The 25,490-nt window shown below is 35.8% G+C and overlaps 1 pseudogene; it reads left to right on the top strand.

Moving 5' to 3' along the window:
- Nucleotides 1–1,835: 1,835 nt before the first annotated feature.
- LOC131046509 (uncharacterized) overlaps nt 1,836–25,490 on the top strand; it is a 60,872-nt pseudogene continuing 37,217 nt past the window's right edge.

The following is a 25,490-nucleotide window of genomic DNA, read 5'->3' as shown; positions in this document are numbered from 1 at the left end:
ATGTGATTGGATGCTTTTATCAGTTTTAAAGGAAATTGAACTAAAATTAAGATTAAATCAAGAAAAACCCGATTTAAAGGAAATTGAACTAAAATTAAGATTAAAATCAGGAAAAAACTGATTTATTCTCTATTTCATTCAATTTTAATATTTAATTGTTTTAATTCTTTTCTTTGAGATTATCTATCAATTTTTAATTCATTTTTTTCAAGATTATCTCCAATTGATTTCTTTTCTCAAATTTTAATTATTTTTTGTCAATTAATTCCTTTTTTGATTTATTTCCATTTTTGAAGATTTGTGCTCAATTGATTTATTTAATTAAATTAATTCCTCTTTCTTGATTTGTTTCCTTTTTTGAAGATTTATGGCAAATTGCTTTATTTAATTAAATATGCTAGGATATTTAATTAAAATAAATAAGATAATTGTTTAAAATGATTTACTTGGAATGATTTAATTAATTAAATAAATATTTAATTAATATTGAGTGTTTGATTTGCCATGTGACATTTGATGATTTTAGAATTAATTGTGTGCTCAAGATTTATTTAATTGCCTTTGGTTAGGACCTTGGTGATGTTGTCGAGATTAGGGGCCTATGGTTTAGATGACCATTTTTAGGGTATTACAATATGGTCCATATAGATTTATTATAGCTAAGTTATATATGAGCCACAACTTTTCCAATTGGAAGTGTTTACTAAATGTATATTTTATACCACTTTGGGTCTAATTACCCCAAAAAAATTTAAAAAAAAAAGCCTTGATATTTCAACAACTCCCACTCTTATAAATAATATTTTTTTGAAATGTAAAAATACCCTTTTATAGATCTACAAGTGAATTTTCCAAAATATATATCTTTTAATGTTTTAATTACTTTTTATATTTTATATTTTGTTTTTATCGAAAGTAGGTCATCAACACTAAATATATAAGGTTGATTGTCTTTTCAAAGAAAAATACTAAAATTTATTTAAATTTTTTGAAACAAATATGATGCAGTAAAGAAAAGAATCTATATCAAGATGATATAATTCTTTTCTAATTTGGATAAACAATTAATAAAAAAGGTGGTGGCAATTGGAAAGAGTTATATTTCAGCACACACAACTTTTCAACTTTATTGAAAAAAATATATCCATGCACTAAAGTTTCAAGTTATCAATATATACAAAAAGATTGAAGAAAAAAGGCAAAATTTACTATATAAAGTGTGGCAGCTTGTGTAACCTTAATTTCAACATTTTATAAGTAGCTAAATTATAGTGTTTACAATATAAAAAACTACATTCAAATATTTTTTAAATTTTTGTTAAAATTACAAACATAAAATAAACAAAAGAATATAAATTTAATTACTTTACATCATTTCAAAATTCAAACATATATTTGGCTTACTATTGGTTTAATTTAAAAAGTTGATTGTTTTTTCCATGAAATGTGAGAGATTATCCAAAGGTTTTAGTGTTCAACAATTGGTCCCTTTGTGTTCAATATAAGTTGTATTTTATATAATAATATGTTTTTTTTAACAACAAATAATTTTTTGTGTTCAACTATTGGTCCTTTGGTATTGGATATAAAAGTTAGAGATAACACACATTTATGATTACTAATAGGAATTTGGTCTATTTAAGTTGCATATAAGTTATATTTTACATAAAAATATGATATTATATTACCATTTTTGTGACTTAACCCTCGCTACTAATGATCCCTCTCCTATGTAAAGATTTAGAAGTTAAAAAATATTGATGCTCTAAAACACCTTAACATCTCTTTTGGAGCATGTTTTAATTTAATGGACAATGGTCTAGCAACTACTTAAATAAGGTATATAAACAATTCTCCACACCCTGTGAAATAAACGAGATCAAATGAACTAGAGGGCAAATGGGTTTTCTACTTAAGATCAGATACCTAAACAAATCTTCACACCCTGTGAAATATTGAGGGCACATGGGTTTTCAGGAATGTCTGGCGATTTGACGAGAGAACGAAACTGTTGGGACATATTTTAGGGTTACATGCGCAGAAGCGTATAGCTGTTCTGCTCCTCTATTTGCCCTTTACAGCATCAAATGAAAATTGGGAACAATTTGAAATGGATGCGCCTCTGCCCCCTGTTTAAACAGGTAAAAACTACACTCACAGAATCTCCTTTTTCTATAAAACATTTCATCGCATTATCTCAACACACACACAAACAGAAGCAGGTCGAGGAGGACAAAAATCGTATGATGCACACATCTGATATTGCACACTTTACCCAGTCTATAAATACCCTCTGGAAATTGGGCAATAAAAGCAAGGCGTGGAAGTTTTACCATTCAGCCTTAACTGAAGGCCTTTCTGTTAACGTCATAACATTCAATGTGCTTTTGCGCGGGCTTGGACATGATGGCGATTTCTGTAAAATCTATTCCCTTCTTGCTGAAATGACAGAGATGGGGGTTCATCCAGATGTCATCACTTATAATACCTTGATGAAGGCTTTATGTAAGTGGGGTCGAAGTGAAGAAGCAAATGACCTCTTGCACAGAATGAGGTATGCTCGTTGTTTTCCAAGTATTGTTACATATAGCACCCTTGTAGATGGAATCTGCAAGGAAGGGAAAGTAGATGAAGCTTTGGTATTGGTAGCTGAAATGATACAATATGGTTTGGTTCCTGATGTTATTACATATAGTACTCTTATTAATGGTCTATGCAATGTGGATAAAGTAAATGAAGCTCTGAAATTAGTAGCAAGAATGAGAAATAGTCATTGTTCTCCAAATATTGTTACATATAGTGCTCTTATAGATGGACTCTGCAAGAAAGGGAGAATAAATGAGGCTTTAGTATTGGTAGCTGAAATGATACAAAATGGTCTATCTCCTGATATTATCACATATAGTACCCTTATTAACGGTCTCTACAATGTTGATATGGAAGATGAAGCTCTCAGGTTGGTAAAAAAAATGAGATATGGCCATTGTTCTCCAAATATTATTACATACAACATTCTGATTGACGGAATCTGCAAGAAAGGGAGAGTAGATGAAGCTTTGGTATTGATATTTGAAATGATACAAAGTGGCCTTTCCCCTAATGTTATTACATATAATACCCTAATAAATGGTCTCTGCAGTGTGGATAGGGAAGATGAAGCTCTCAAATTAGTAGCAAGAATGAAAAATGCTCGTTGTTTTACTAATATTGTTACATACAACACCTTGATTGATGGAATGTGTAAAAAAGGTAGAATAGACGAAGCTTTGGTATTGGTTGCTGAAATGATACAAGATGGCCTTGCTCCTGTTATTTGTACATATAATGCCCTTATTAATGGTCTCTTTAAAGCAGATAGGGAAGATGAAGCTCTTGAATTAGTAGCAAGAATGAAACTTACTCATTGTTTTCCCGATACTATTACGTACAACACCCTGATTGATGGAATCTGCAAGAAAGGGAGAGTAGGTGAAGCTTTGGTATTAATATCTGAAATGATACAATATGGTCTTTCTCCTGACAGCGTTACATACAATACCTTTATTAATGGTCTCTGCAACGTTGATAGGGAAGATGAAGCTCTTATGTTACTAGCAAGGATGAGATATGGTCAGTGTTCTCCAGATACTGTTACATATGACACCCTGATTAATGGAATCTGCAAGAAAGGTAGAATAGATGAAGCATTGATATTGGTAGCTGAAATGATACAAGATGGCCTTTCTCCTGTTACTTTTACGTACAATGCCCTTATTAGCGGTTTCTACAAGGTGGATATGGAAGATAAGGCTCTCAAATTAGTAACAAGAATGAAACATACTCATTGTTTTCCAGATATTGCTACTTACAACATCCTGATTAGTGTAATGTGCAAGAAAGGGAGAGTAGATGAAGCTTTGGTATTGCTATCTGAAATGATACAATATAGTCTTTCTCCCAACGATATTACATATAATACCCACATTAATGCCCCACACAAGATCGATAGGGAAGATGGAGCTCCCATGTTAGTAGAAAGACCAGGACATGGTCAGTGTTCTCCAAATATTGTTACTTATGACACCCTAATTGATGGTCTCTGCAAAGCAGAAAGAGTAGATGAAGCTCTAGGGATGGTAGCTAAAATGATAAAACATGGATGTTGGCACCATAATACACCATTAAGGAATTCATTTAATATTGTGCAAGTAATTATTTAATAATTGCACATCTAATTAATATTGCTTGTTGTAACATAAGAAGGTTGTATAACATAAGCATGCCGCCTATGCACTTATAAGTAGGTTTTTGGATTTTCCCAATCAATTCATCCAAGGGCCTGAGGAAAGCTTCAGGCGAGTGGTAGCATTGAGGGGATTTAGCTACCCCTTTGCCAATATCCATGCAGTTTGTTCGTCATAATGTTGACAAAGATGATGTGCGTGATTCTTGGCAATCATATGTTGTGTTTACATTTGCGGTTGTAATTGTTACCCATAATCTAGACATATGGATTTATATTTAAGATCTTCTCCATTGCAAGACTCCATACTGGGTTTCGTAATCATGTGCAATTCGGGTGAGACTGTCCTTTGTGTTTGTTGCTGCTCTTTGCAGATCAGCAGGCCAGTGTGCAGGAATTGATGTCTGACGAGGAAGGTTGCAGTGCATGAGGTTAGGGAACACCTGATTAGCGTTGGTTCTGTTGACAGGACCCAATCTGGATTTCTGTCACAGAGATCTGGGTAGTTTTGTGTTTGTAGATGAGTCAGTTGGTGCTAATCTCAAGGTGCTGGATGCAGCAATTTAGTAGATTTATGTTTCCTAAACTGTTGATTGTTTGCCTGTGCATGATCACTCCACAAACAAAATACTGAGGGCTCGTTTGAAGGTAGTTGATTGGGATGGCATGTTTGTGGGGTGTATTGTGCATGGTGCACCTTAGATCGGAATTCCATGTTTGGTTTCCTAAGTGCTCTGCTGCATCTTTGGATCAGCATCTTGTTGGAAGAGTTTGTGAGTTTATTTTTGTCCGTATTTGTTGTGATTTTCCATTATAATCTCTGACCCAGGGCAGAAGTCTTATTTGGCTGTGCCTTACGTTCATATATCCAATCTGCATGATTTCTATTGTCAGTTTTGTTTGTGTTACTTTGTTAGCTGGTTTAATTGTGATCACTGGCACGAAGGTACACACAATTGTGGAACCTTTCAAGGATGGACGGTGCAGGAAAATAATTTGGACAGCACGCTCTAAAATGATAATGCAGGACACATGAGAAATTAACAAGACGCTGAGCAGGCTATTATGATTGCACAAGGGCATTAACAGATGAACAGAAAGCAGTACAGAGAGGCGGAGATTTGCAGTGCATTGCTGAGAAGGGCTAAAACGTATTGATATGATAAGAGCTTGCATTTGCATTTGTCAGGACAATAAAAAATATCCATTTATCCTCTTATACCCATGCATTGATAAATAATCTACTTTTGTAAACAAGAACACAAAAAAGGCATAATCACAATAAATCTGGAGGGAAAATTTTGGCGCTGCATCATACATTTTAGGTGTTATCAGGGTATAACATGGCTATTTGGTGCACAAGGCTAATTGGTTTCTCTTTGGTGGATAGGGTTTGATGCACCAGCAGCATCTCCAAAACAGAAAGTGCTTTATGTCTGGTTTGCCTGGGAAGGGAACTTTTGTATAGAACTTTAGTGAGTCACGAATGGCGCAGCTACATGATGTGGATTTGGTACAACTATATGTTGGAAAAGGAGCACACACCTGAACCAAAGATGAAGCTATCGTCAAGAGGACTGGTAGCTCAGTGGGAAAGCACCCTAGTAGCAAATAGGAGGTCTGAGGTTCTACTAGCTGATCCATGAAAAGTTTAACGTAGAATCAGAACACAGGTCAGCAGACACAGACCTAGCCAGGTTTTTCAAGCACCTGTAGTGTGACTCAAGAGGTGTGTTAAAAAATGAGCTACACCTGAACCAATGATGGACCAATCACCAAGATATATGAAGTCCAGTTGGCGCATAGGACAAAAGTAAATGCATATGGTGCATGCAGTGAGAATAAGAGAATGGTGTACTCTCAACAGAGATATTTTGGATGGGCAGCATTACATGCTGGTATGAAACAAAGGTATAATTCAGCCCTATGAATTTGTGCAGATTTCTGTTTGTACATCAATGTTGATGTGTATTTGGTGATTATTCTTCTGTCATAGATGTTACTTTGCTAAGCGTTCAACTACAGATGCGGAGTGCAACAATGTTTTTATTGCATAATTTTCGTGGTTAATGGATATGGTCCATGGCTTGATGACCCAGTGGACTGTGCAATAGAGTAGAGTGATGGATTTTACAAGCTGGTAAAACAGAGGATGCCTGCAATCTATTTGTACAGATGGAGTTCGGTTGTTTTCTCAACGAAGTTGCATTCCCTGTAATCATATTGATGGACTGGGCAAAGATGGCATGATGGGCAAGGCTTGGAATTGTTTAAATAACATAAACAGAAAGAGTTATCAGCCAAATGTGATTACTTGTAGTTCTTTGATTTGCAGTCTTTATGAATTACGAGGTGGAAAAGGCCCAAAAGTTGTTTAAAAAGATGCAAAGAAATGGCTTCTCCAAATATTTTTACAACTTTTTTATTGTTGGCTATTTCAGAGTAAAGAGGGAAAGGGAAGCATGTGCAGTTTTTTCCTGGAATGGAAAACAAGGACCGTCTTCGCAATGCAGTGACTAGTGACGCAATATACTGATACGTCCATTTTGTAGGAAAGTAGAATTGAAAAAGGCAGGGAAAATGTAGAGGAAATGACAAATAGGTAATTCATACCTGGTGAATTGATGTACACCAGTATCTAGGCAATAACTGGTAGGTTGTGTTTGCAGATTTTTATATGAATGTAGTTGCATTTCTTAGCGGCCATCAAATGCGAATTTGTAAGCAGAGATTCTCTGCATATTTATAATGTGTTCTAGCATAATAATGAATAAAGGAAGGATCTTTGTGTTGCTTTATTTATTTAGTAGTTTACTTGAAGTCCCTGTTGCCCAATATGTTTTATTATAAATTCAGTTATTTATTGTTCTGCCCTATTACTGTTTTGACAGGAAGTCTGTAGAAAATTGTTTTTGTCTAAAATCATAGCATAGGTGTGTGGGTGTGATCCATCATGTGAGAGCTACGTGTAGATGTGTGAGGGTGGTTGCCATCACTTATATCATGCTTGTGAATAAAACCTGGTAAGAAGAAAAATCGTGAATTACAAAGTTATCAATTAGTACAAATCTAGAAATTACACTTAAATTTGCTTAAAATCTAAAAATGACACTCTTTAACTCTTCAACAAATCTTATAAGAAAACTTAAGCTCAACCAAACAAAAGTTGTATTAATTTCATTATAAAATAATACGTGCTTTAAATAGACTGAGTTGTTAGTAACAACTCAACATATACCACTATTATAATAACATACCAAACAAACTTTGCGACTTATAATAATATTAAGTTGTTTCTTAACAACTTAATACTATGACACTTTATAACACAAATTTAAATACCTACATAAATTCTAATTTCTAACACTTATTTGAACACTAATTCCCAACACCCCCCCTTAGTGTGAACATGGGGAGATCACAATCCTTTATGACCACACTTAGTAGCTCACCTAAAAAATAAGGTAAGAATAGGGACATACGCATCTACTCATGGAACCAAGGATAGAGACTAACACATGTATCAAAGGTCTTACAACAAGGTTATGAACAAGGACAAACACATCTATCCAACATCAAGGTTATGAACAAGGACAAACACATCTACTCACAACAATTATTATTAGGGACACACACATCCATTCACAAACAACCAACAATATTGACTGGGGACAAACACATCCAATAACAAATGCAAACTTTTGATATAATTTAGAGAACATATTCCTCCTCACTATCTTCACGTGGAGGGTTTTTAGTAGCCATCCAATGAAGGCACTCTTCATCATTATTTGCAGCCAATGCCTTATCTGTATTTCATTTGCCATCAAGGAGATCCTTGGCACGCTAAGTGCAATTTATAACAATGTGTCCCTTCTTCTTGCAATAGCAGTACAAAATTCTATCCTTTGAAACATGGTTTCCCTTTGATGTAGAAGAATTGGATTTGAAGGAACAATTGAGCTTGTTTTTCCCAAACATTGCAGTTTCTTCTATGGTCGGGTCCATTTTCTTAGCTCCTTCATCTATTAAATTAGAAATTTTATCTTCTAGTCTAGCATCTATTTTGTTTAATGTGAACACAATATTACCATAACTAGAAGGCATGCTATTTAACAAAATATCTTTAGCATCATCATTGTTTACTTCAGCATCTATCCTTGCTAGTTGTTTTAATAGATAACAAAAGTTACTAATATGTTGAACAATGTTGTCACCTTCCATCTTTCAGTCTGAACAATTTCCGCTTTAAGCCCATCTTAGCACTTGATGCTTTTGATCCAAACAAAGCATTCAAAGTATCTCATACTTCATTTGAGGTCTTTGATAAGTCAATATGGTGGAGGTATGCATCAGACACCGCAAAACCAATCAAAGCTATTTTCATCAAGATTATTTGGCCTTGTTGTTGCTCTACTTACTATATCCCACAGATCCTTTTCAATAAGAATCAACTGTAACTTGATTTGACATGTGTGGAATTCTAAACTTTCAAAATTTTCAAACAAAACACTATTTCTCTCCATAGAATAAAATATCTGACCCCTCCTTAATCAAATAAATATCAAAGGTGTTGGATTATATCGATAATACACCTTTCAAAATGGCCAAAAACTTTTACAACACTAACGAGATAATAATAGAATGATGCTATTTTGAATACTTGAACATGTGTTGACTAATGATTGCATATGTGACTATAACCTCTCCTTACTACTCCCAAAGTGAATGGTGAGATATCTTGACAAATTAGCCAAAGCTAGCTACAATAGTAATCGATTGTTCAACCTCATGTGCCTCAACATTCACGTTGCCACCACTGCTGTAAAATAGAGCAAAAAAATTGTTTATATTTACCTCTATACTCGACGATTTGAAATTCCTCAACTCTACGTGTTGACTATTTGTGTTTTGCAAATGTGAAGGAGGTCCATGAAAGTTTACACCACTATGTTTTGCAGATGTTATTCATGTCGATGATCTCGTGTATTGTTGCAAAGAGATCAATCTACCTAACTTTGCACAATAGGAGGTCCATGCAAGTTTACACCACTATGTTTCACAAATGTTATTCATGTCGATGATCTCGTGTATTGTTGCAAAGAGATCAATCTACCTAACTCTGCACAATAGGACGACTTTTGTGCCCTCCTCGTTGTCTCAAGTCTGCTACAGGCTTATCCCAAGACATATGTTGATGAGAAAATCTATTCATGCATCTCAGGAGGACTCCATTGAAATTTCTCTTGAATAATACTCCTTCAATCAGTGCGTAACCGCTAGTCTATAGAATCTCCTTTTATGGAAAGGGGGGTTCGGTGGATACTTACCTGTTTGCATGAAGGTAATCCTATCCATTATCTAGCATCCTTCAGGCTCCAGATGATTGATTAGAACTTGTTCTGACTGATTTTCTTCATCCATAGTTGTGAGCTCTTGTGCCATGTATTCGCACAATACTTTTCCCCAAATTACCTTGGTTGGCCTAACCTCAACATCATACTCCAAAATTTTGGTAATCCAGTTAGCCTGCTTCTTTGTTATTTCTCCCTCCATGACATATTCCCACGCACTAGGGTGTACGACATAAAATATCATTTTATTGCAATCGATTAGGTGTCAAAACTTCTCTAACCCTTTGATAATAGCTGATGCTCTGCAAAAAGGATTAGAAAATCTATTTGATGGCAACACACACAAGAGCACAAGAAACAAACGTTAGTGTTAGCAACAAAAGATTATCCTAAATAAGCATATCAAGAGAGATATTAAGCATGAAATAGAAAGCATATAAACATAGAATAAAATAGCTAATCAAGATGCTCATAGTTGCTCCTCCCTTGTTCCTCTCCTCTCCAAGTCCCAAATGAGTGTAGCTCTCGGCTTTTAGCACTAGCCATGGATGCCATATGGAGATTCAAGATGGTTGAATATGATAAGCAAATGCTATGCAAGTGTAGACAGTGATGCTATGAAAAAGCCCTATGCTAATACCTGTATAACAACAATACTCTAATGCTTCCTTTTTGCTTGAGGAGAAGGGTTAAGATTGAGTAATCTTAACAAGGGTTAGGATTGAAAGATATTCAATCCATGTGAGACTTTCAACCCAATCTCATGTTGACAAGTGTCACCATGAGAAGGCTTGAGAGGAGAGATAAGGAGCATTAAATGCTTGAGGGGACATGATGGTTACCCTAGTCAAAGAAATAAATGCTTTGAAGAGACACATGGGTTACATGAGGGTTAAGTTAGGGGTCAAAGTCCTTAACCATGGGTGCAAGTGGAATTAACCATTAATGGTCATGTAAGAGCCATAAGTGGTTTGGAAGACTTCAGAGGTTAATTTGTTGAACACACAAAGCATTAATTGCTTTTCAAAGACTTTGGAGTCTTTGAGAAGTGACTCCAATTTGCTTAGGAATGTGACAATATTTGGGGGATGGATTAGGTTAATTAGGAAGGGTTTAGAAGAATCTAGAAGAGGTTTAGGCATGCAAGTGGATTTTGTAGGAAAATGCAAGTGGGAGAAATTTTGGTATTTTCAATTAAAATAAAATCATTTATTTCAATTAAATGGTGTAATTTGCATTTGGATAAATATTCAAATAAATATTAATTTATTTAAATGAGAAAAAAGAAGATAAAGCATTAAAATGCTTGAAGACTTTGAGGGAAACCATTAAAGGCTTGAAGACTTTAAGGAAAACCATTAAAGTCTTAAGAAGACTTTAAGGGAAGCCATTAAGTTTGAAGACTTTAAAGCCATCAAGTTTGAAGACTTTAAGGGAAACCATTAAAGGTTTCAAGTGGGTGAGGATAAATAGGATTTTAAATAAATAATTTATTTAAAATAGTTGTGCAACTTGCATTTGTAGGAAAATGCAAGTGGGTGGAGGATAAAGGTGATTTAAATAAATGATTTATTTAAAATAGTTGTGCAACTTGCATTTGTAGGAAAATGCAAGTGGGTGGAGGATAAAGGTGATTTAAATAAATGATTTATTTATTTAAATGTGAGAGGTGGGATTTTGGGGGATTTAAATAAATATTAATTTATTTAAATGTGAGAGAAGATTTAATTAAACAAATATGATTTATTTATTTAATTAATGGTATGAATTTGGTTAAGTGAATTAAATCAAATAAATTGAATAATTTATTTAATTAATAGGAGAAGAGGGTTAAGATGAATTAATTAAATATTAATTTAATTAATTATTAATTGATGGTTAAATAATCAAATAAATACTAAGTATTCATTTAATTAAGTGGACAGATTTATGTGACTACAATAGCAAAAGCATGTCTCTCCACAAAGTTATACTTAACTTCATAGTTCTTGAGCATCCTAGAATGGAATGCCACCGGATGCTCTCCCTTTGCTTCATCATCCTTTTGAGTTAAAACCATGGCTATACTATGTTTGCCACTTTAATAAACATACATAATGAAATCTTTGAGAGGTCCGGATTGACTAGTACTGGGGTAGAGGAAATGACCTTTTTAACTTTCTCAAAAGCTTCTCTTGGTTGGCTGGTACATTTGAAAGGTTGATCTTTTTTTAACATGAGGGTAATGGATCTAATCGTCCCTACAAAATCTGATAGAAATCTGCTGACAAAATTAATTTTTCCCTGGAAAGGTTGGACTCCCTTTTTGTTTATTGGTAGGGGTAATTCTTTAATAGTTGACACCCAGTTTGGATCAATTGTAACCCCATCTTTGGACAATACATGTCCAAGCAACTTCCCTTGTGGAACTCCAAAAATACACTTCTTCGAGGTCAGGGATGCTCCAAACTCTAAGCATTTCTAAAACACTAATTCTAAATGGTCAAAATGATCTTCTTTAAATTTGGAGAACATAGTGAGATCATCTAGGTAAATCAATATGATTTTATTTATCAACTCCTTGAAAGCTATGTTCAATGCTCTCTGAAAGGTAGCTCCCACATTGGAGTGACCGAAGGGCATTTTTGCAAGTGCAAACGTTACCCACTTGGTGATGAATGTTGTTCTGTGTTGATCCTCCTCCTTATCAGGCACTTGATTATACCAAAATAAACCATCAAGCATAGAAAACATTTCAGATCTGGCTACTGTTTGTAGGATTTGCTCCATGGAAGGCAAAGGGTAATGATCATTCAGGGAAGCCCTATTCAGATCTCTAAAGTCCACACAAAGGCAGATATCCCCATTTTTCTTCCAAATTAGAACTAAGTTAGAAATCCATATGTTGTGCTTGATTGGATATACAATCTGTGAGTCAATTAATTTTCAAAGCTCTTGAGGCATCAGAGTTTCAATCTTAGGGTTGACTGGCCTTTGCTTCTGTGTGACGAGCTTTACACCTCTAGTGAGCTCGATAGTATGTTTAATGACTTCAGGGTTGTAACCTTTCAAATCATCATAGGACCAAGCAATGACCCCTTTGTACCTCTCACAAAAAGATATCAACTTGTCCTTATCCTTCGGTGGAACATTCTTTCCTACCTTTAGTTTCTTACCTTCACCAACCTGCAGCTTAGTGTGATCTCCCATGTCCACAGTGAATTTTCTTTTATCATTTCAGGCATCATCACAATCAAACAAGTTTTCCAGGGTAATCAGGCCTTTTGGAAGCTTATTAGTTTTAAGCTAGATGATTTGATCTTCATATGCCTCTGCTACTTTTGGTTGCAACTGCTCAACGAACTCATAAGACTATTGAATAAACATTGCAATATGGGCATCACTCTAAAAAACCTACCAATTTTGATCATTATCCGAGACGGCTAGTCTCACTATTACCTGGACAAAATGCTTATTCTCTAGTAACTCAGAGACAAGATCAAACTGGGATCCTATAGTAGCCAACCAATCTGCGATCACATTTTGCCTCCTGGGAATCCCTTGAATATTGAAAGCTTCAAAACTTTTAATCAGGTCCTAGACTTTGTGTCTATAGCAATGCATTTTTTGCCATATACACACCCCACACTTGCCTAACTACTAGCTCAGAATCTCCTAGGACTCTTAGCTACTTAATGCCCATGTGTTTCACAAGACTTAATCCACGAATCGAACCTTCATATTCTGCTTCATTGTTTGAACAAGCAAATTGGAAGTAGAACGCTCTAAGAGTTTGCTCTTTAGAAGGGAGAGTTAGGCACACTTTTGCTCCAGATCCTGATTTACATCTTGCTCCATCAAAATGCTGAGTCCAAAGCTTTGAGACACGATCTTCTTCATCCTTCTTTTTGTCTTGTTGATCCCTGGAGACTTTAGGGACTATCTGATCCTCATCATAAATTACATATGTCCCAATTCCAGTAGCATGGTAATTGCCAAATGGATCCGTGTCTATGAATTCATTGAGGAAGACCTCTTGCTCAGGTGTCTGGTCACTAGTTACTTCTTCATCTTCCAATAATTCGACGCATTACATCTCATCTTTGGTAATAGAGGTATGGGCAGCCTCAAAATTCATCATGGCTCGTCAGCTATATGTTTTGAATGCAAGGACTTGGATAATATTTTTAATTTACCTCCATGTTTCGTTCTCAGGATAAGGTGTGACCAATCTAGGGAAAGGTATCTGCCTATTTTTGCAATGAAATCTATTGACAAACAAAGACCAAAAATAGGGGGAATATCAATTATCACCACCTCTTAGGGAACTGTAATGTTAGGGAAAGCATACAAGGTCAGCGGAAGATTTCTAATCACACATATGGCTTGAACCTTGTTACCATCTAGTTGCACGACTCCTCTATCTAAGGGCTCATATTCAACCTTTAAGTCTTCGGCTATTTGCTTAGGCATAACAATAGTACTAGCTCTGGAGTCAATCATTGAATTATAAAGTAACTTATCTTCTACAATGAGAATAAAAAAGAAGTGGGTAGGCTTTGGTTTATCTACATTTATATTTGCAGAGGCCTCCCCTTCATTCATGATCACTGCAACTTGATGTGATTGAATCCCAACCTTAGGTCCTTTGTCTTTCTCTCATATCGGTCTTGCAATTGGTCTTGTAGCTGGTCTAGTTGTGGTATTCTCAAGATCACCCAATGCTTCCTGTAACAGAGACTTTTTCTTAGGGATGGCCAAAATATCCCACAAATATACACTCATTGGAGCCTTCTTAAGCTATTCTACCACGTTAAGAGAAGTTGGGAAAGATGATTTTGATTCGTTCAACTTATAAGGTGTGACCTCCTTGTGCTTTTGGAAGGGCAGTATTACTACAAGTTGATTTTGAGCTTTGTTTGGACCAACCCTAGGTTTACTGGATCACAGGCTCCCTTGTGAACCTATGCTTTCAACAAAGGTTATAATGGGACTGTACTTTGGAAACTTTTGAGGTTGAAGCGTCATTTGCAAATACTGCATCTTCGCTTTGCATCCATGAGAAGAGTGTGTGATCGAGGGCAATTTTTTATTCTTGTTCTAAGGGCATGCCTTGCATTTTAGCAGTGAGCACATCATTATCCATTTTAGGAGATCCGTATACACTAGCTTCATGTGTAAGCCCTTGAATTCATTATTCAATTACCTTCTGTTGTAGGTTCCCTTGTGGACAATTCTGAGGCATGTGTGCTTCATTACAAGGGAAGTACCGAGAATTCATTGCATCCGCGAAGTTGTTTTGACTTGCTACTATAGTGTCCTAAAATTGCACCCTTTGCAATTTTGACTGCATTTGGGGCCCTCACCTTAGTGTTCTCATTCTCATGCTTGATCAGGACCTATTTATACCTCTACCATGCAATAATGGCTTTTATTTCACACTTTATCTTGCATTGCCCCTTAACCCTAGCCCAAATTTGGTAGGACCAGGGCATGGCACCTTGGTCCTCACTAGGGCCATCATGCCACACCATGGTCCTCCCTATTTTGGGCCCATTTTAAACCCCTTTCCCTATCCCAATTTTGAGTGGGAAACCTTGTTTCCTGTCGGCCTATGTCAGAAAATTAACCTAATTAACAACGAGCAAGTATATAAAGAAGTCTTCCCCTCTCATTTGGATATACATTCATGATAGGTGGATAATTGGGAGCCTCACAATCAAGCAATCAAGCATTGAAGTATTCATCATCAAGCATTCCAAGAGGTCTTCAAGGCTACATATTCTTCATCTATCAATTATGGGGCAACTTTACATCATTCATTTGCAAGAATGTGTGTGTGATTACGGTTTTGTCATGTTCATGCCATTTCATACAACATATGTGATGACATTCAAGAAGCAAAGCATCATTATTAGTCATTGCAAATCTGATGTATACCTTTACATCATTTATTTCAAGCATTTGCAATATCATTCAAGATTAATTTTTAAACCGAGGTTTGACTTAGGCAAACCCCTATTCCCAACCGATTTCCCCTTCTTTATGTGTGCATGAATTAGGTATAGAGTTGTGATCTTCATAATAAGTATTATTTGTAGAGACGAAACAACCCTTTTCGGCGTACGGAAAAGTAGGAGGACCAAGGTGCCCACCACCACGGTCCTAAGATTTTTGGATCTTTTTCGGAGATCAAATCCAACTCTGCTTATATTGCTCAGATCTAGGTGCATGAAAATCCCGCGTCTGTAGCTCACTGTTTTCTTAGTTTTACCTTCATTTTTCAACATTTTACCTTAATTCAACATTTCAACTCACAAAAGAGGGTCAATTCAATTCACAGACTCTTGAATCCAATCGGTATTCACTCATCGTTCTTGATTTGGGATTGGATCTATTGGATTCATCCCTCTTTTAAATGTAATGTCAAATTAGTGGTTTTCATCCCTCTAATGGTGGAAACCCTAATTTTTTCCACATTACATTTTGGTGAACCCGACCCCTTACACATTTAATTTTGATTTTTGTTCTCAAATTTGAGTGTATGCAATTTAAAATTCAAGTTTTCATTTACAAGTTTGATTTCCTTGCAAATTTTAATATTTTAGAGGTTAATTTTACTAAAACCCTAGTTTTTAATTTCCAATTTTGATCTTGTGAATTGCTTAATTTGGATAAATTATTTCAGATCTGAGTGTCTTTCAATTTCAAAATTCAAATTTTCACTTGCAAGTTTAAATTCAAATTAAATTTTAAAATTAAGTGGTTAATTTTCAAAACCCTAATTGTGTGTTGTCTAAATTTTACTAAGTTCGCCATGGGGAGATTTCCATGGGGACTGATGCTTGGCTGCCCTGAGAAGTGAGTGCCGTGGAGGGGAGCCCGTGGGGTCAAGCATCAATGTATTCTCCTTGAATCTCATAACGAGCCTACCTCTCAAAGTATCTACTGCCCTTGCCATCCATAAGAAATGTGTGAATGAGCATGATTGTCTTGGGTCTAAGTTAAAATATCTTGTCTTCTTTGCTTGTCAAAAGTTGAATTGTGTCTCATTTCAAAAACAAGACAAATTGATTCAAAACAAGGTTAAACACAAGAACATTTCATCCAACAAAGTTCAAAGCACCTTCAAACATGGTTGTCAAACATTTTTCAAAATCTTGTCTCAACATTCATGTCACTTAGATTTAGGTTCATCCTAGGTTTGCATTTTGCAAATTCATTGTCAACTACCAAGGTTAGGTTTCACCTAGGTCATACTCCTTTGCATATCAATAAGGGTCATCCATTTGCATGTGTCCTCTTGCATTAGAGTAATACCATTTCATAATTCAACCTTAGGTTTTGTCTTAGGTTGACATTGTCATACATTTGTATTTGCATCCTTGTCCTCATAACATTAGGTCACATTTGCATACCCTAGGTCTCTTCATTAAGCTTAGGTCATTATCATATCATATTAGGGTCATTTGCATAGTAATTGTCCCTTTGCATATAGGGTCAAAACTAGGTTTGTCATACTTGAGTAATGCAAATCTTTGATAAACCCTAAGTTATTGTTAGGAAGTCTAGACCTTATCACACTTTTGTCTTTTTTTCATCAATGTCATTTGGTCAAACCTAGCTTAGTATCCAAGCATATAGGGGAGACATTGTCATTTTATCCTTTTGTCACTTGGTCCTTTTGTCCTTTGAGGTCTAGACATCATTTCAATTTCCTAAGGGTCTCATTTTTAGAATTGTATTCATGAGTTTGTCAAAATCTTGAAATACAACAAAAACATAGGTTGCATTCTTTCCATAAAGTGCATTTTCGTCTATTTAGTTTGCATTTACTTGCATATCATATATCATCCTTGAAAAATTCCAAACAAAATATTGCATTGCATAGTGACATGTCTATTGAAACAAGGTTCCAAGCACCAATGATGCAACAAAGTTTGACGTATCAACCGATAATGCAATCGAATTTTAATCCAAGGCAATCACAATTATATCCAACCCAACAACAAGGCAATATCAATCATACTTATCATGATGATGTAAATGTCCAAATACAAAAACTAGAGGAGAAACTAGCTCAAGAAAATGAGATATTGGAACAAAGAGTGAAAAACATTGAGAAGAATAGATCACAAATGTCCAAAATGTTTCAAAAATTTCCAAGTCGAAATCCAAAGATTGAGCCAATTGATGTAAGATCTCTTATTGAACGATCAGACATACCAGCTCTCCTCTCACAAATAGAGATGATGAAACAATTTCAAGAAAAGAGACAACAACATTATGTGCCTTCGCAACAAGAACAAGAAGGTGTTTACTATCAATCACATTTTCAACCATCACAACCAATTGTTCAACAGTTCGAACATTTCCAACAGACACAACCAATGGTCCAACATATACAACCAACACAACCAATGGTCCAATTTCAACAATATGTCCAACCAACTATACAATGTCAACAAATAGTTCAACCAATGGTGGAATATCAACAAGTTCAATCAACATATCAATGTCAACAACCACAACCAAACATTCAAAAACAAAGGTTGCAACATGCGCCAAGCCAAATTTTGAACATGTCAAACCAATTTGATCAACATCTAGTTCGAAATCAAAACATCACATCAAACGAAGACCAAATTCTTGCCAAACAAGTTCAAATTCCAGATACAACCATGTCAAAACCTTGAAAGAAAGGTGGCTTTATTGCAATGATCTTAAGGAAACTACCAAGTGAGTTCTTTGAGGAAGATCAAGATAATAAAATTATGTCTAGCAATGCCTCATCTCCCCACAAACAAATTGACTCTCCAGTGGCATCTATCCCTACACCTTTAGAAATTTCACAAGAACCTTCCATATTGTCCTCATCAAACAATACGCCCAAGGATGCAATTATCCAAGAGCTATCCATAATTGATTGCCAAGATAATCCAATTCATGATGCACATCCTTGTCATGTTTCAGAAATACAAGACCCAATGCCACCATGCACTTTATTGCCATTACCTATTTTAGAGGACCCCATTCGAAGTCCCTCTTCCTCATGTTCAAGCATTGATTCCTTGCCAGAATCCATCACAAATGTTCAAAGTGCATTTCCTTCATCCCAAAACATTGATCCCTTGTCAGAATCTCCCATGCATATCCAAAGTCCAACCCCATGTCAAGAGGATAATTTAGAGCATGAAGAAACGTGTCTTAAAACAGATCAAGATCAAACCTTATCATCCCATCCAATTGTTGACCAGGACCCCATGTTCCCAGACACTCATGATGATTCCCCTATTCTTGTCCATCCTATCCAAAGTCCTATTGACACTCCATTCCCAGAGCAAGATCAAGATATCCCAGTCCATCCAATCCCAAACAATCCCCTTCCATTTCATGAAAAAAATGTCCTTTTAAATCCCATTGACATTCCACTTTTTAAGAAAGATCAAGATATCCCTTCCATCCTTTCTGATGATCCCATTAAAAGTCCAGAGCAAAGCAACTTTAAAGAGGATTCCAATGATCTTCCTCCTTGTCAAGATCAAATTATTCCTTTAAATCCTCCACAAGATCCTTTTGTTCCTCCATCTCCTTGTCTTAATGCTCCATATACATTCCAAGATCGCATTTCTTTTGATGATCCCATTATTTCTCCCATTCCATCTCTTGAAGAGCCTGTCATTGAACCATGTCCACTACACAATCCTAGCCCCCCTCATGATCCTAATCCCCTTCATGATTCTAACGTGTCAGTGCAAGATGTTCATGAACCCTCGACATGCATAATGGGTTCTTCCACTTTGGTGCAATCCAATCCACTTCAAGATCTCATTATTTCTCTCATATCATATCCACCTCATAATGGACTCGCGTCTTCTTCCCAAAGAAAAGAATATCCTACAAGTCAAGATATTCATAAAGGCCAAGGGGTAGACCTTCACAAGAAAGAACTCCTCAATATGAAAGAAAATGTTAAGGGTCATGTCTACACAACTCACTCTCAAGACGTTGGTATCCCTCCATCAAAATCAAAACATTTCCCTTCCCCATCATCCCTTCCATCCATCTTAGGTCCTTATATCCCTTCGTCCTCTATGCAAGGTCAGCAAAGGCACACATCCTTGAGTAAATTTCATCAATCCAAAAGAATTCCACTTCATTCCTATCCATCCACGCATTCCTTTCCCCCTCCAAGCAATTTGGATGCCAAGTATAAAAGTCATAAGTCTAAAAATCCACATGTATTCAAGGATCAACATGTCCAATATAATCGACATGTCAAAAAAAGAGAACAATATGATCTATAAAGAAAAAGAAATATCCAAACGGCCACAAAGGCCCACTGAGAAAAATAAAGCAAAGTCAAAATATATATGGGTTCCTAAATCCCTTGTGTTGGCAATGCACTCCAAGGAACCACAAAAGCATGAAAAATAAAAAACCATGTGGATCCCTAAGCGGCTCCTTGAAACACAAAAGCCTAAAGAAACATCCAACTTGGCATCCAAAGTTGCTATTCCTCCATCCAAACCTCTCAAATTTGTTTCTCCATCACCTTCTTCATCCACTTTGGGCCCTTGTGTCCCAAAATCCCAAGCTATTCCTCCATCCAAATCTCACAATCTGAGATCCATTTTTCCTCCATCAATCCATCACCCGTCAAGGTGTGTTCCAATGTCAATCTTGCCAACATTTCTGTCCATTGAAGCCCAATTCTTCCAATACCCTACCTATTATCCAATGCATATTTTCCATCCTTCCATCTCTCTGGTCCAATCCTTTGCATAAATCCTTGCCTTAGTTTCATCTTATTTTCCATGTCCTTATCCTACCAACGTCTTTGAGCATACTTTTAAAGGTCATGGTCCATTTTTTTCAAGGCTACTATCCAAACAAAAAGATGTTTGAGTCCTTCTTCCATCCCCTATCATGTGTCCATCTTCTATTGAAAAAGTCAAAATACAAAAAAAAAAGTGAGAAAAAAAGAGAAAAAGACAAAAGAAAAAAAGTAAAGCAAAAATAATTCGTCTACTAGTGAAAACCTGGCAAACAGGCGCCTTGGGCAAGTACCGTGATGAAAACCTGGCAAACAGGCGTCATGCATAATCTATGAACTTCTTGCATACCGTACTTGGGGACAGGTTTCCTCCTTCATATCTTATTGCCCTTCACTATCCTATCGAACCCCTGTCATTACCCTTCATATCCTATTGTCCCTCATGTCCATTTCCTCTTTCCACCTTTGATCTTGACAAGGCTGAGGATCTTCATGAGCATCACACATCTTGTTTGCAGCTTTTAGTCCATCATAGCTTTTGGTCATTTATCCATTTGCTTATTATAACTTTTCATCCATATTCCCTGTCTTATTGCAACTTTCTACCACTATCCCGTATCCTATCCCGACCTTCAGTCCATGTCCCTTATCCATTCTTGGTCTTGCTTATCCTATCCATATCTTATCACTATCCATAGACTCTTTTTCATTCCTTGACCTTGATCTGACATAAGGACACAAAATTTAAACATGGTTTCAAAAACCTCTTGACATGTCCCTCATGCCATATCACTTCTTTACATTGTCATATCCAGTCTCTTGTCCCATCACGCCATAGCCCTTGAAAATTGCATCTGTGTTGTCTCCATGATAAAAAGCCTTTGTCTTCCCTCTATCCACCAACATTTCAGAAAGCCTATTTATTCACCTATCATATTCCTTGCCTTACTAGACACTGGGGGCAAAATCATGAAAATTGAAAAATGTCTTGAAAAAAAATTCCAAAAAAATTAAATAATGTCCTGAAAAAATCCAAAAAATTGAAAAAATGTCCTGAAAAAAATCATAAAAATCAAATAATGTCCTAAAAAAATCCCTAAAAAGTCAAATAAAGTCCTGAAAAAAAACGAACAAAAACATTGTAAAAAAACTCGAAAAAACAAAACAACAATATCCCCTTTGTGCATAGACAGATCGCTGAGCATAAATCCAACGACAATCAATCACACACTGCGCTTTACTGAAATCACGCATTCACAGATGAACTTTTCAATCAAACCAGACATTCAAACTGATTAACATTGTCATGTCCATCAATCAACATCAATATCATTTGTCCTTGTCACTATTATCATGGGTCTTATACAGGGTGTGGTATACTCGAAACCAGACTGTGTCCTGTCTTAGATGGGGTACCGCATTCCCTGAAACCAGATAACATGATCATTCTTGTTTTCCACTTTTGACAATGACAATCAGACTGTTTGTTTGACTTGGTTGAATTTGTGCGTCTTATCTTTTTACTGATTTATCTTTGGCTTGAATCATGTTCCTATGTTGCTCGATGATGTCACTGAGTGATTTAGAGTAAACAAGATGGTTCATGGTCCCTTTTGTTTTTTTGTTGTGTTTGCTGTTTGTGGAATGTTTGTCACAAACTGGGGCAACTATATCATTGGGTGTCTGTGATAAGTACGTTCGCTTTGTGAATGCCGCACATACCTCGACCCTTGATGTATGCACCCTAGGATGCTTCACTCATTCCTTGTGTGCGATGTGTCTGTCTTTTGCAAAAGGGGTTGCGTTTCAGCTCTGGCCTTCAATGCCATGATGCTCTGCATCCGCTTTGCTAGAATAAATAAAGGTTCTCACCTACTTATGTGCATTTGTGAAAGCAAGTTTTCCTTCATCTCTAACTGTCCTCTGTCTAATTTCTTCTTACTAACATTTCTTCCATCAGTCTTGGCAGTCCATTTGATCCGTTCAAACCTATCATCTTTTGTCATTTTTATCGATCAATTGGCCTCTTTTCTGGATGTTTCCAGCCAATTCCTCGAGGGGGCATGCATATGTCATTGTCATTGTCTGGGGCATTTTCATTATTGTTCTTTGAAACAACGCTTAAAATCACATTGTCTCAAAGAGGGGCAAAATGTAGACATCTAAAAATGGTCAATGCTTGCGGAGTCATACTTTAACATTTGCGCATTGCCTTATTTTAGGGTTTTTGCATCACATTAACATTTCTCCTATGTCACACACTTGGTTTTTATCACTTGTGAGCATCGAGTCCTTCTTCTGCATTCTTCATTTATCTCGCTTTCGAATTAGGATCCTTGTCCTTTTCAATCTTGTCATCTTGCGATCGATTTGTCATTGATCATTGTCGTTTTCAATCTTGTCATCTTGCGATCAGTTTGTCATCGATCATGGTCATTTCCAATCTTGTCATTTTTGTCATTTTGCAATCGATTTGACATCAATCGTCGTCCTTCTCAATCATGTCAATTTGGATCAATTAGTCATTGTTCCTCGTCAATTGGCGTATTTATCAATCAAATCGTTTGTCAATTGTCAATTGGCGCATTTGTCAATCAAATCACTTATTAGCATTGGTCTTTTATCAATTCAAAATCATGATCAAATCAACATCAAATCAATCTTACATCAAGACCTAATTGTCGTTCTTGCATCTCTAATTTATCTTCTAGGGTTTCATGATTTATTCATTTAACCTTGTTTGTCATTTTCTCTCCATTTTCTCTTTAGGATAAATGATTTATTTATTTATCCTAAGTCTTCTTGTCACAATTAAATATTTATTTAATTGGCTAATTAATTCCCTCTCTTTTTGTTAATTAATTCACCTAATTTTCTAATTTCATCAATTTCTAATTTTCTAATTTCATCATTTCTAATTTTCCTAATTCCTAATTTCTACCTCATTTCTAATTTTCCTAATTCCTAATTTCCACCTCATTTTCTAATTTGCTAAATTCAATTTCCACCTAATTAATTTCTCTCTAGTCTTTCCCTATTTTTGTGCTTCGGTGGAAGCATGAATTTCTCATGTGTCATACTATTGGCATAGTAAGATGTCATAAGCTTTTAGTCCTCTAACCTTTGCATTGGCAATATGTCATAATTCATGACATAGAAGGTGTCATAACCTTCTTCCTTCAACTCAATTTTTCCATTTTGAAATCAATTGCCTCTAATATCAATTTCATGCTAATCTTGTATTTTCTCCAATTTATCTATAAATTGGATGAATTTCTTCAATCAAAAGGTCAAATCAATCACGCTTCTAGTACCCTTATGCTATCGTCTCGTCTTGTCAATCTTGCTTTCACATTAGGTTTATGCACTTGAAGGTGAGATCCACAAAACAAAGTTATTTGAAGGAGAAAGAAGGACAATGTAGCCACATGAAGAAGACATCTGCATTTGGTTTGCTTAGATTTCATATTGAATGTTTTTAGGATTGTTATCACTGCATTTTAGTTTTCGTGATTGAACTAGTCCAATTTGCTATTTGCTTTGATGATCCTCAATTTCCTATCTACAAATATTATTAAAAAAATTAATATAAAAGAATTCATTGTTTTTATTAAAAAAGCAACATTAACCAGAGTGCTCACCCTTAACATAGCCAAAGGCTATCAAAAACACTTTAACAACACTAGAACAATTTCAAAACATCAAAAACATAAAAAGTGACAAGAGTTTGCAACAAAAAAAATAGGGGCATACCCCAAGTCCAAAGCAAAATGAACAAAGACCTACAACCTAAGACCTAAGGGGCTTATTTACAGACCCCAATCATGTTTATGACCTTTTACCAATCATCAAAAAGGAACCTGTAGAGTTCCGTGGCAACCTATTTGTCAGCTTCATCCTTAGTAGTCCTGTCATGCAGGAGGGGGAGCGCTAGCATAGAGTTGTGAAGCACCCAGATGCAGAATTTGTTAATGTTGACCAATAGTTTGTCTCTAGCATCCAACCTGCATTTGATTTCACTAATTTCCTCTTTCATCTTCTTAGTTTCTAGAGCTGGGACCAAGCTGTCAATGTGGTTTAACAACTCACGAACCTTGCTATTAAGGGCCTGCAACTCGTCCATCCTTGGGTTCCACTTCCTCTTCCTTCTGCACATCCTCATGCTCCTCGTTTTTGGGTGAACCCTTCTCACTTTCCTTTTCCTTTCCATTCATGTCGGTCTTCTTGTCTTTAACCCCATCATCAACAACAATGTTGGTGTATCCAACTAATTGCTCCAAAGATCCTCTATGAAAGGGCAACTTCAAATTTTAAGGTCTTGGATCAGTGGGCCAACTAACAGAGTAGTGACTAGGGACAAGGAACTAGTCACCCTCTCTACACTTCAACTTTGTAAAACATAGGTGGGTACCCCTTATAGTAGCACCTTTGAAATTCTCCAAGCTTGTGTGGTGCTACAACATATGAGTTCTTGGACTACTATGTGAGTTAGTAAACTTTTAAACTTCATAGGATGTGGCCTTCATCCTTATATTAATCTAATCACAATGAGAACTAATTATCCAATATGCTTGAAAGAAGTAAATAAACAAACATGAAATGATTACTTTACTATTTGACAAAACCTTCTCCTTGCCATAGTTATGAACCCATTCTTATGATCAGTGCCTCATCCATTGGGATAGATGCTAGATGAACCATTATCACAATATAAAATATGCATATGCTACACCATCTTTTGCCTTGTAAGATTGATACCTAATATCAGTCACACCATAAAATGAATTTCTCAGTGTATCTCAGTTTTTACTCTCTACATAGAGCCTCTCTAAATAAAATTAGCAAATTTAATCTCCTACTTTAGAAGAAGCTAAAGATTACTCAAATTGATCAACATAGTGAAGATACATGAACCAAAAACCCTTGATTTTATTGACTCATATGAGAGTCTAGATAACAAGAAAAGAGAAACAACATAGAAATCATTGAATTGGATTTCCAAATGTTTATATTTTTCAGAACATGTATGAACCTCCTTTGCAAAAAAAAATATTGCAAATAGGACATGACACAAAATCATAATACCGTATTACAAAAAATATGAACCCCGTTGTATGTCATTCACCCTTAGTAAAAAAATAATGCACAAGCCTCAAAT

The sequence above is a fragment of the Cryptomeria japonica genome, chromosome 7 (assembly GCF_030272615.1).
Source record: "Cryptomeria japonica chromosome 7, Sugi_1.0, whole genome shotgun sequence".
Taxonomy (NCBI): Eukaryota; Viridiplantae; Streptophyta; class Pinopsida; order Cupressales; family Cupressaceae; genus Cryptomeria; species Cryptomeria japonica.
The sequence above is the reverse complement of the archived record's forward strand: the minus strand, read 5'-3'. Positions and strand labels throughout refer to the sequence as shown.